Source organism: Juglans microcarpa x Juglans regia, chromosome 5S, assembly GCF_004785595.1.
Source record: "Juglans microcarpa x Juglans regia isolate MS1-56 chromosome 5S, Jm3101_v1.0, whole genome shotgun sequence".
Classification (NCBI taxonomy): domain Eukaryota; kingdom Viridiplantae; phylum Streptophyta; class Magnoliopsida; order Fagales; family Juglandaceae; genus Juglans; species Juglans microcarpa x Juglans regia.
The window spans coordinates 23,942,698-23,954,230 of NC_054603.1; the positions used below are offsets into that span (position 1 = coordinate 23,942,698).

An 11,533-nucleotide genomic window follows, 5' to 3' on the forward strand; every position below is an offset into this window, starting at 1 on the left:
GCGGCCACTGATCAGACAAACCTCAGTTACCAAACTTCTACAGCCACTGATGGTACACAGACGAAGAAATTGGTCATCCCTCAATACAGTGAGAAGATGTTAAGGGACATGCTTGCAGAGATGATAATTACTGATGAGATGCCATTTACCACAGTCGAGAAAAGAGGCTTTCGAAAGTTTCTAAACTTTGTTGAGCCACGATTTCCCATTCCATCACGGTATACGGTGATGCGAGATTGTATGAAGAGGCATGCGAAAGACAAGGCAGAAATGAGGAAGATGTTTATTACCACTAGCCAGAGAGTGTCATTTACGACTGACACATGGACCTCCATACAAAATGTCTGCTACATGTGTATCACAGCACACTACATTGACAGTGAGTGGATTTTGCATAAAAAAATTATTGACTTTAAAGATATTGTGGATCATAAAGGTGCATCCATTGGGGTGAAGATGGATGATTGTTTAAAGGACTGGGAAATTCAAAAAGTGCTGTGTATTACAGTTGACAATGCCAGTGCCAATGAAACAGCAATTGATTGGTTTAAGCAGAACACGACGGTGAGAGATGATGTCATTCGGGGCCACGAGTTTATTCACGTTCGATGCTGTGCTCATATCATTAACCTCATAGTTGTTGAGGGGTTAAAAGAGGTTGATGATTCCATAACCCGAGTTCGCAACATTGTAAGATATGTGAGGGGTTCCTCTCAAAGGCTTGCCAAGTTTAAGGCAATAGCAGAAGATCTTAAAATTGAATGTTCTAGTATGTTGTGCTTGGATGTTCTGACTCGATGGAACTCTACATACATGATGTTGGATGTGGCACAGAAGTATCAAAAAGCATTCGAGCGGATGGAGGTCGAGGATGGGGGCCTGAGGTATGCTTTGTTGGAGCCAGCAGGACAGGGGCTCGGTGCGCCGGACGCACATGATTGGACCAGTGTAAGCTACTTTGTTGAATTTTTAAAATTTTTTTATGAAATAACCATGAGGCTATCTAGATCCAAATATACGACTACGAACTCATTCTTCAGCGAGCTCTCGGAGCTTCACTTCTAGATGGAAAATAGTTGTACTGACTCTGGTGGATTGTTATCTGCTATGGCTACGAGGATGAAGATTAAATATGATAAATATTGGGAGAATATTGAGAAGATAAATAGATTACTATTTGTGGCTGTGATCCTTGACCCCCGAGTTAAGTTGGTCGTTCTAGAATTTTGGGTAAATTCCGTCCTCGGAGTAGTGAAGGCTGCAGAGTTTATTAGATTGCTAGAACGTGATATTGATGACTTACATAATCACTACAGTAATAGTTGTCAGCCTTCATCCGTAGCTGGTAGCTCCTCACATTTGAGGCCAACGGGATCGACAGTTTCCTCAGGTGATACTGACCCATCTGTAGGGGTTAGAGGTAATCGTATTATACGATAGTATCATCAACTCAAGTCAACAAGGAATATCATGCATTGTACATCTGAGGTTGAACGATATTTTATGAAAGCTGTCGAGGCACCTACTGATGTATTTCAGTTATTAACTTGGTGGAAAGTTAATTCTACCAAGTATCCAGTCCTTTCCCATGTAGCCCGAGATGTGCTAGCCATTCCTGTCACTACGGTTGCCTCAGAGTCGACATTTAGCACTGGAGGTCGCGTGTTGGATGCTTATCGGAGTTCATTGTCACTGTCAACAGTGGAAGCCCTCGTTTGCACTCAGAATTGGATAAGTGAAACGCCCATTGGAGTAGATACCGTTGGCGTTGATGTCGAGAGCTATAGGCTTGAATTGGGTAAGTTTATATGCTTTTAAATAATGATTTAATTATTTTTAATGTTTCTAACTTTTACTTTTTATGATTTTATAGATCTAATTGTGAATCCTAACATAATTGTCGATGATTGAGAGTCTGGAACGGACGCCCCTTGAGAGTCTTGGTAATAATCAAATTATACTTTTACCGTGTTCAATTTTTTATTATCAATTTTTTTTCATTTATTGATTGCAACTTTCTATCTTCATTTCAGGCATGACCAATAGAACAAAAAAACATTTGAGTTAAATCCATGTTTAATTTTTATGTAGTTATATTTCAAGGCTAAGTCAATGTTGTTATTACGTTATAAATGAGACTGTTATAACTTATGGCTACATCATATATGTTATTTACTTTTTAAACTATTATATTTAAGGTTTTTTTTTTTTATATTTTCAGTGTTTTTTTTTTTACAGATTTGGACTTGGGCTTTGGTGATCATATTTATGTAGTTATATTTATGTAGTTATATCCCGAGCAAAGACGTGAGATAAGTACTCTTAATTCTATTAGTATTTATCCATCCTCTTTCAAACGTTTATAATTTATTATCCAACTGAAATTAATCGAATTATACAGATTCGTACCATCATTCTTCTCTATATATACATACATCATACATGCATAAATATTATTCCCACTCATTTACATACATGTATATGATCTGGTGATGAAGTTAATCCAGATTAATTAGCTCGAAGTACTACCTTTGAGCTTGTCCTTCGATTTCAACAATACAAAACATTAACAAGTAATTTATTATCTATTCTCCACCATATAATTTTGCTGTCCAAATTGATTCATCCGTCCAAATACATTTCGATCTCTGATCGGAGTTCGACTCCAATCGGAGGTCAGAACTCCGATCGGAACTCGAAGCTCCTATCGGAATTTGGAGCTCCAATCGAAAATCGAAGCTCCGACCTCCGATCGGAGTCGGACTCTGACTCCAGATCGGAGTCGGAGCCGGAGGAGTATTTTGGCTCCGATACCTGTCGGAGTCGGAGTTCGGAAAAGACAACTCCGACTTCGTCGGAGTCGGAGCCCAGGCCTAAAGGAAAGCCTTTCAAGCCCCATCGTAGTAGATTTTGAGACCTCTTTTAATCCCTCAAAATCTGAAAACAAGGCCTCCATTCACTCAAACCCAACAACCCTTGAACCATTAACCCACACTCATGGCATTTTTAAGCCCACAAGGCCCAAAGCCTTGTTTTGTTCTATTTCACTTTTCAATTTGGAAAACCCAATACGCCATACCATGAGTTTTCTCAAGCCCATGTCATACCCTAAATATCCAAATTAATTTTTTAAATTGCGTTAAGACCATTAATCAACTTACCCATGATCAGTGATCTTTAAACCATGCTTTAGAGCTTAATTTTCTTTCTTAATATTTTTAGCCTTTTTGCTCTAAAATTTTCTAGTTTCATTATTCAATTACATCATTCTTAAATCATATTAGGACCCTAGATAAACCTGCAAACATGTCATTAGAAGAAATGACATATCAAACCCCAAACTATTCTAATCAACACACGTATGTGCCCTTTGTGTGCATGGACTGTTTTACCCTTAAGCCCAACCTTTTTGTACCTTTTTCTCAAGATCACTATGTTATTTAAGCACCTCATAAGATCTCTTTAAACTCAGACCAAGTTTTGGACAAAATTTGGTTTAAAAAACAAAACCAAAACTCCAAACCGATTGCACCCAAAAGACTAGTTGGATGGGAACCAAATTGGTTGAATTCCAACCACACATTTGCCCATGGCTGAGCCACCACCCCACGCCACCTCCAGTACCACCCAATCCACAAGAGGCCCTCATGGTCATCATGAGCATTTGACCAAGTTTTCTCACCCAAAGAAGGCACCAAAACTGTAGGAACCCAAGCCACTTCATTTCATCAACCACCCTCCATTGCATCATCTCTTTGAGCTGCACCTCCATGATCACATGGTAGCCAACTCTCCACCTTCTACCACCTCAAAAAGCCTTCAAGAAGTGACCTTACACCTACACAATTCATCCTTGAAAAAGAGTCAAGAAGATGAGTCAAGGCTATGATCAAATCTGCGCAAGGAAAACCGCTTGAACCCGTCAGCCCCCTTGGATGGTTTTGATGGTTTTTCTCCTCTTTCTTTTACACCCCTAATTGAATAGCACCTTAGGAGAAATGTAGCACTTGAAATGATGAAATCCTGGTGGTTTAAGGGGACTATTCACTCTGCACAAGTGACACCAAGTGATGGAGTGCAAGTTGAATAATTCAACCTTTACACCACTGCCCACCTCAACCAATCTCCATAGACTAAGGCCAACGTCTCCACCCCACTCATTCCTCCACACCTCATCTCCAGCTCCTCCTTGAGCATAGAGAGCTATCTTCCTCCTTCGTTTTGAGAAAAACTAAAAGATGAGTGAGTTTGAGTGTTCTTGGAAGTTCTTGTGAGTTCTTGTGCTAGGAGCTTGAGTGGGCTACAAAATTTGTAAGTATTCTTACTCTAGATCTTAATTTACATGTCAAGTTGTGATTTTAAGTCTTGGAGTGATTTTTGGATGAATTTAGAAAAAGTTACCATGCTTGTTTCAAAAGCGGTTTCATTAAGGATGGTTTTTAAGTGTTTAAGTTGTTTTAAGTGGAAATTTTAGTTATGACATGTCTTAACATATTTTGATATGATTTATTAATGTCTTAGAATGATCATGGAAGGTTTGATTTTTTATTAAAAGCATCCCATGACATGTTTTAATCCTATCTTGTTTTGATCATCAAAATATGCATGGGTTTTAAGTAAGTTTGTGATTAAAGCATGAAGCTTGATTTATTCTACTTAGGCTTGATGATTAAGCATTTAGAAACTTTCTGATTGGGATAAGAACGAAAATACATGTTTTGGGTAAATTTTGTAAGCATGTCTTTGCGATTTGCACTAGAAACACTAAGCTTGATTAATAAAGGATTAATGAAGATTACGGTTTTTAGCCTTGATTAAGTGGTGGGAAGAACTTGCTTACCCAAGAATTGGTCTTCATCATTTCATTAAGGACTATAGTGATTGTTTGTAATTAGAGAAGATATCACATGTATGCATTCATAGGGATCAATAGTTGAAAATACATTAAGGCATCAACTAAAGTGCATGCCACGAGTTGGGTACGTTTGAGCTAGTTCCACTTGAATTTTATAATTCTAAGAGTATAGATGGTTTTAGAATATAAAAAATCTAAGGTCCATGAAGTTTGGTTGAATTTGAGATTTGTTTGCAAATAGTAAAAATTTAAGGCCTTACTGGCAATTTTTGAAAGTTTAGGAGTATTTTTGTAAATACCCATTTTGGAAGCCTTTCATTATGAGCATCTTCTTTAGAGGTTCAAACCCTAACTTAGTATGACTTTGATTTCAGACGCTACGACATTTTTAAACTCAGGAAGTTTGTAAGTTGGCTTCTAACTTACATCTTGATAAGTTATTTATGATTTATTGATAAATACTTCATTCATGTTTCAATTTTCATTTTGAGCATAAAATATTAAGTTATATGATAAATTGAGTGCATACTTACATGACATGTAATATTTTCCACCATTTTTGTATATTGCATCAATAAATGTCATTTTCACATGAAAACTTGCTAAATATGCAATATCATGAAATACTTTTTTCAACTTAGCATGAAAAATAATTTTTGTCATGACCCCAAAGACTAGGATGAGGAATTATCCTAGTGGAACTCTTCTGTCCACTCTGGAGTATTTAAAAAAGGAGTGGTAACTGCTGGGTTGACGAAATACAGTCAACGAGCTTCGAATGGGTTCTTTTTAAAGAACGCCGAAGCGAAGTCAAATGTTATGACACCTAAGGCTGGTAGATGTGTATGTTATCATGTTATAATGTTATGTTATATTACCAATGCATTGAGAACAAGTCTACAGACAACGTAGTTTCAACGTGAGTTGTAATACGGTCACCGGCAGGTACTCATAATGCATATAGGGAACTGTGACGATACCACACGTTATGATGTTACAATTAATTATGAACTACTAATGATTAAATATTATGATGAAATTATATCTTTTGACGGTTGAAGTAAAAATGTTCTCTATACGAAAATATGTGTTTCTATTTTTCTGAAAATGTTAAGGAATCTAGATGGAAGACACACACTGTTTTTTTTTTTTTTTTTTTGCATGTCATGCATTTCATATTTATCATTCTTCATGCATAATTTATCTTTATGCATATTGGTTGTTTAGCTTACTTAGATTTTAAGTAAATCTCACCCCTTGTGGAATCGCTATCATCCCACTCGGAATAATAGAAGTTGTATCAGGATTTGAAAAGGATGGGGTAGATGGAGCGCTGGACCTGACTGATGGAGGAGGAGGTAGACCTCGATAAGAGACTGGACTTGATCCTTATGTTTATAGCCTTAGTCCTTCATGCTCTAGAACGCATGAAGTAGATGATTTAATTTTGGAGACTTCTATGTTTAGCTTATCCTACTATTTGATTTTGAACCTATGATGGTCATTAATGCATTAGGATGTTTTTAGTTATTTTAGCATATGTTATATTTTGACCCTTAATCCGCTGCTATATTGCATTCTGCTAGTTGCATTTATAGAATGCATTGCATACTAACTGTCATGTATGGGGGTATGCAACCTTGTGTTACATGTCTCGACGCTCTAAGTCTCCGTTCCATCCCAAGCGGAGGTAGGGGGTGTCACAATTCGCCTGTCAAATTTCTTTCATGCCATTATATTTATTACTTAGAATACTCAAATGGGCGTACCACGAAGACAAACAAGTTCAATAAATATATAAAGTCACGTCTAACAAACAATCAAAAGGACATTAATGGCCCTCACTTATTATGCACAATTGTTGTGTTATTGGAACCCGAATAAATAGATAATTCCCTCATCATGCTTTTGCTTTCCCCCAAGGCACGCAAACTCCCATCGTGTCCCCTTTCAATTCACCCTCCCAGCCTAAAATTTGTATTGAAGTTTTTTCATAGGTAAGATTTGGTTGGAGCTAAATATCACCCAAATTAACAATTCGAGGTTGTTGCTACCCAAAAATTTTCCTCAGAGTGGGGACGTGGAATACGTCGTGCACATCTCCAAATTTGGCCGATAAGGCAACTCTATAGGCCACTAGGCCCATCTTTTCAACCACTTCATATGGTCTGATATACCTTTGACTCAACTTTTATTTCTTTTTGAATTGTCTTATGCCCTTTATGGGTGACACCTTTATGTACATGTAATCTCCTTTCTCGAAGATCAAGTCTCCTTCACGTGTCGGTATAGCTCTTCTCTCCTTCCGACTATGAAAGGCTTGCTTCCTTGGGTCCCCTAGGGCATTCCCTAGTGATGTGCCCAAGCTACCCACATCTAAAGCATAGGGTTGTGCCTAGCCTACACTCTCCCTTATGAGACCTGTGGCACCAATTTCACATAGGTTTCTAGCTGCCTCTACAATTTGCCAAGGCTAGTAGTGGGCGTAACCATGGACAAGTCATAAACTCCTAGTGTGATCCAAGGCTGCTCCCTTCCTCAGTATAAGAGTTTCATTGTTGCCTTGTGACTGAGACCACTATCCTAACTGATGATTTCCCTGTTCTCTGTTGTGATTCCACATGTATCCTTTGATATTTGAGTAGTTGTTGGAAGGACTACTATTGTTGTCGTAGCATCTCCATCATGCACTCAATCGCTTGAGCCATAGAATGATTCCCATTGTTATGTGACTGATCCTCTTCCAGCACCTCTCCGAGTCGTTTGTTGTAGGGGAGTCTTGGTCATACCATATTGCTTTTCTTATGACAGACCCAAGCCCCATCACTTCTGCTCATTACCAACACTAGCAGTGTTCAAGCTTATTATACTAAGATTTAAAAGCTAAACTCTGGTACTGCACCTAGGCGACTTATGGATTTACTTAAGAGCCATAAAAGCTCTGATACCACGCTATGACACCCTCGACCCCGCTTGGGATTTGGCAGAAGGTTGCAACGTTGGGATGCTCACCACATGAGCAACACCCCTTATGTTCCATGAACATTGTGTGTTAGTATGCCTAGCATACGTGCACTAGAAAATCGCAGTAGAAAATTTAAGAATAATACGTGTCATGTCTAGAAATATCACTCCCAGAGAAGTATGGCACATTTGGATAGTTAGAATATCTCAAAGTTTTGTGAATAATAGTGAAATAGTTTGAGTTAAAATATTTTATTGCATTTTGGGAAATGAGAGAGAAATTTTGAACAAAAACATTATAAAGTTAAAAAACTATTTGAATATAATTTTATAATATTATTTTTGTTTTGAAATTTAAAAAAGTTGTATTTTTTTGTATTTTATTTGAAAATTTAAAAAAATTTGTATTGGATTTTGCGTTAGGATAATGATTAGATAAAAAAATTAAAATTTTGAAATTGAAAAGTGTTTTGTATTTAATGATGTTTCAAAAAAATGATTATGAGAAGTTTTGAGAATATCTGAGAATGTTTGAGTGTCCAAACGAGTAATTTAACAAAATAATATCCATAAGTCACATCATCATCGTAATTTGAATATCACAGACCACCAATTGTTCATCACCCAAATAAAAAAATAAAAAAAAATCAGAATATTACAAAATCTCAACATCTAAACGGTGACAGACCCTTGAACAATTCCTTGGGTAGCACTAGGTCCTCTTGCTCATAATCATCGTTTCTTACAGCTGCATCAAAAGCTATGGTTTCAAGGAGTGAAACTGTAGTGGGACTACCACAGTGATGAAATTACAGCTAAGCTTTCGAGTAAAGTAAAAGAGAGAGCATACATACCAAGGTACTTGCCTTCTAAGCACTGGACCCAATAGGTATTGACTTTGGGCCATAAATGCGGTAGAGAAGGAAAGACAAAAATGAAGAGATGCTCTGGCCTTCTTTGGTCTTGAACTCGCTCCCCACTCAAGTATGAAGGTTGGAAACTCTTCGATGACATGTTCCTTTGAGTGCAAGATTCCTTAGCTGTGCCTGTTTAGTCTACCCAACCAGATGATAAAAGGTCAAATTCTGCAGGGCTGGAGGCACAAAATGGTGATCAAACCCATTGATTAAGTGGAAATAATATGAAAATTGAGCATGTAAATTAAGGGTTTTGGTCTGAAAATGAGTTACATATGCTTATTTACACAATAAGTTTAAAAAAAAGGAACCAAAAGGTTGAAATGGGAAATACATGTGCAATATTACTATCTGCCACTTACCTCATACACTCACTCGACACTTAGAGCAAGAAAAGAGAGAGAGAGAGAAGAAAAGGAATCCTCTCAAGCCCGTAACCCTTGTTGCTTTGCATCTTAGGTTTCGCACCATAGAACACCATGGAATTGGATAGAGCAACAACCTGGAGAGAGAAATCAGGAGGAGCACTAGAGAGGATGAGGAATGAGAGCTTAAAAGGGACCAAGCGGCGTGTGAGAAGGGGACATTGGGATTTTTGGCAGAGTTCGAAAATCACTTTGAAATTTCTGTTTCCAATTCTTGGGTTTTTGTTTTTCCTTTCTCTAGATTATGGACCAGTCTTTTTATTTGGTTAATAGCTTGTTTTCGTACTTGATGGAAGAGTAATTTCGTAACCTAGGTTAAGGGAAACCTTTGGGCAGTAGGGTTTTAATTGGGGGTTTTGATTTCTTCTTGGTTTTAATTTGTATTCTCCATAAATCTCTGTCATTCTTATAGACACTGAGATTAGGGTTTTTCTGTGTCCTCTTTGATCCATTGTTGATTGAAGGCACGATGAATGCTTAAGGGATGCAAACCCTAATCCTGAGTTGCATGTTGATTGTCGGTTTCATGTGAAATTTGTTGAGATTATTCAGAAAATGTTTTGATAAGTGTTTTAATCATACACATCATCCAAATGCTTTTATCTTGATTGAAATTGCATTTGATAGTAATTGTGGAATGCAAAACTCCCCTGAAATCCCTCTGTGCAAAGGAGATCCGAAGCCTAGGTGTTTTTCTTAAAAGCTTTTCAAAACATTGGTATTGAGTTTTGAATTTGTTCTTCTTTATCAATGCAGAGAGTTCAGTTTCTTTAGTTCTTTTTATAAATTTTAGTGTGCATCCAAATCCATCTCATTCTCATCTAGAATTCTCAGAAAAGAAGCAAAAATTATTTTCAAACCCTTGAGTTTTCTGGTATGAACAATCTGGTTTACAAACTTGCCCAGTGATCATAAAATATTTGCACAGCTAATATTTCACCTTCTTAATTCCTATTATTCCAATAAACAATTGCATAGTATTGAATCTATCTTAATCCCTGTGAAATCGACTTTGGGACTCTCATTATGCACAAGTTAGACACCTTCTGCACTTGGGAGGCAATTTAAATGAAGAGTCACGTTTTTGGTGCCGTTGCCGGGGATTAAAGGCAAATTGCAGAGCAATCAGAACACTGCAGAGAGAATGGGGGACTGAGTGTGAACCTCTTCACACTTTGGAGATCTCTAACCCTAGCTTTCTCTGTTTTCCCTTTGATTATTGTGAATAACATTCTCTGTAAAAGCTTACTGTCATTATTTTTTTTACTATTATCACTATACACCAAAGCTTGGTGTTGGTCGTGTATTGTGGTTGAGCATTTGCATGTCTATTTGGAGTAGAGACCATTCCTCTCGATTAATCAGATTAGATTTTGTGACACTTTGATTGTGAGTCACTTTCATTTGAGTCATCTTCTGAGAGTCTTAGTACCATGGCTGAAGAAGAACGAGATGGGAGAGTTGGGAATCATAACAAGACACTCAAAAATTATTTGCAACCTGCTAAGACTAGCTCACCTTCAAGCATTATACAACCCATTAATGCAAACAAGTTCAATTTTAAACCCGACATGATCCCTCTTATAGCTCATTTCCATGGGATGGAGTTTGAGAACCCATATTTGCATGTTAAAGAATTTGAGGAGGTTTGCTTTACATTCATGGACAGAACCTGTACAGAAGAGGTGATAAGACTTAAACTATTCCCATTTCCCTAAAAGAAAAGGCTAAAACCTGGTTGAATTCATTAAGACCTAGGTCAATAGGGACATGGCAAAAAATGAAAACTGAGTTCCCTAAAAAATTCTTCCCTATGCATAGAACTAATGCATTAAAAAGACAAATCATGAATTTTGCCCAGAATGACACAGAGACTTTTTATCAATGTTGGGAGAGATTCAAGGACTTGCTCAATGCATGCCCTCATCATGGGTATGAAAATTGGAGAATAATTAGTTTTTTTTATGAGTGTTTGCAACCCAAGATGAGGCAATTTGTAGAAACAATGTGTAATGGTGAGTTCTTTAATAAAGAACACGAGGAGGCATTTGAGTACTTTGACTACTTATCTGAAAATGCTCAGTCGTGAGATGAACCTATAAAAACAATCACTGGAGGAGGTAAATACAACTTAAAAGAGGTGGATGATTTGCATGCTAGGTTATCTTCGATTTCCAAAAAGTTGGAAACCATAGATATTAATAAATCCAAAGAAGTTCAAGTTGTTTAGAAAATATCATAAAAATGTAATATCTGTGAAGAAATAGGGCATGCCACTGGTGACTGCCCTACAATCCCAGCCTTTAAGGAAGTTCTTCTAGATTAATCTATTTATGTTAACTTGATTTCAAAACCTTTTTGCAAGTCCCTTC

General features: G+C 37.2%; 1 non-coding gene across 1 annotated transcript; it reads right to left on the reverse strand.

Moving 5' to 3' along the window:
• Positions 1–10,988: 10,988 nt before the first annotated feature.
• On the reverse strand, positions 10,989–11,096 carry LOC121268720. The gene has a single exon (XR_005941231.1). It is a non-coding gene; the product is annotated as a small nucleolar RNA R71 (small nucleolar RNA).
• Between the last annotated feature and the right edge of the window lie 437 nt (positions 11,097–11,533).